Source organism: Cariama cristata, unplaced genomic scaffold, assembly GCF_000690535.1.
Source record: "Cariama cristata isolate BGI_N322 unplaced genomic scaffold, ASM69053v1 scaffold5925, whole genome shotgun sequence".
NCBI classification, from domain to species: Eukaryota; Metazoa; Chordata; class Aves; order Cariamiformes; family Cariamidae; genus Cariama; species Cariama cristata.
The window spans coordinates 45676-46815 of record NW_009618035.1 but is presented as its reverse complement, the minus strand read 5'-3'; the positions used below and the strand labels follow the sequence as shown (position 1 = coordinate 46815).

The following is a 1140-nucleotide window of genomic DNA, read 5'->3' as shown; positions in this document are numbered from 1 at the left end:
ACTCCAGACGTGGCCTCACCAGGGCAGAGCAGAGGGGGAGGAGAACCTCCCTCAACCTGCTGGTCACACTCTTCCTTCTGCACCCCAAGGTACCATTGGCCTTCTTGGCCATGAGGGCACACTGCTGGCTCATGGGCAACCTGTTGTCCCCCAGGACTCCCAGGTCCTTCTCTGCCGAGCTGCTCTCCAGCAGGTCAACTCTCAGCCTGTACTGGTGCGTGGGGTTACTCCTCTTGAGGTGCAGGACCCTACACCTGCCCTTGTTGAACTTCATCAGGTTCCTCTCCGCCCAACTCTCCAGCCTGTCGAGGTCTCACCGAATGGCAGCACAGCCTTCCGGTCTACCAGCCACTCCTCCCAGTTTGGTATCATCAGTGAACTTGCTGAGGGTATACTCCATCCCTTCATCCAGGTCGTTGATGAACAGGTTATACAGGACCAGACCCAGAACTGACCCCTGGGGAACACCACTGGCTACAGGCCTCCAACTAGACTCTGCACCACTGAGCATGACCATCTAAGCTCTGCCATCCAGCCAGTTCTCAATCCACCTCACTGTCCACTCATCTAACCCACGCTTCCTCAGCTTACCTATGAGGATGTTACAGGAGACAGTGTCAAAAGCCTTGCTGAAGTCAAGGTAGACAGCATCCACTGCTCTCCCCTCATCTACCCAGCCAGTCATGCCATTGTAGAAGGTTACCAGATTGGTCAAGCATGACTTCCCTTGATGAATCCATGTTGACTACTCCTGATAACCTTCTTTTCCTCCAGCTCCAGTTGCTTAGAGATGACACCCAGAATGAGCTGTTCCATCACGTTTCTAGGGACAGAGGTGAGGCTGACTGGCCTGTAGTTTCCTGGGTCCTCCTTCCTGCCCTTTTTGAAGACTGGAGTGACACTGGCTTTCCTCCAGTCCTCAAGCACCTTTCCTGTTCTCCATGATCTTTCAAAGATGACGGAGAGTGGCTCAGCAATAACATCTGCCAGCAACCTCAGCACTTGTGGATGCATCCCATCAGCGCCCATGGATTTGTGGGTGTCCACTTTGCTTAAATGATCTTGACCCCTAACCTGATCATCCTCAACCAAGTGAAAGTCTCCCTTTCTCCAGGCTTCTTCTCTTATTTCCAGAGTTTG

At 53.0% G+C, this 1140-nt stretch overlaps 1 protein-coding gene across 1 annotated transcript in view; it reads right to left on the bottom strand.

Annotated features, from left to right (window-relative positions):
* LOC104162057 (bromodomain adjacent to zinc finger domain protein 2B-like) overlaps nucleotides 1–1140 on the bottom strand; it is an 84956-nt gene that overhangs the window by 41501 nt on the left and 42315 nt on the right.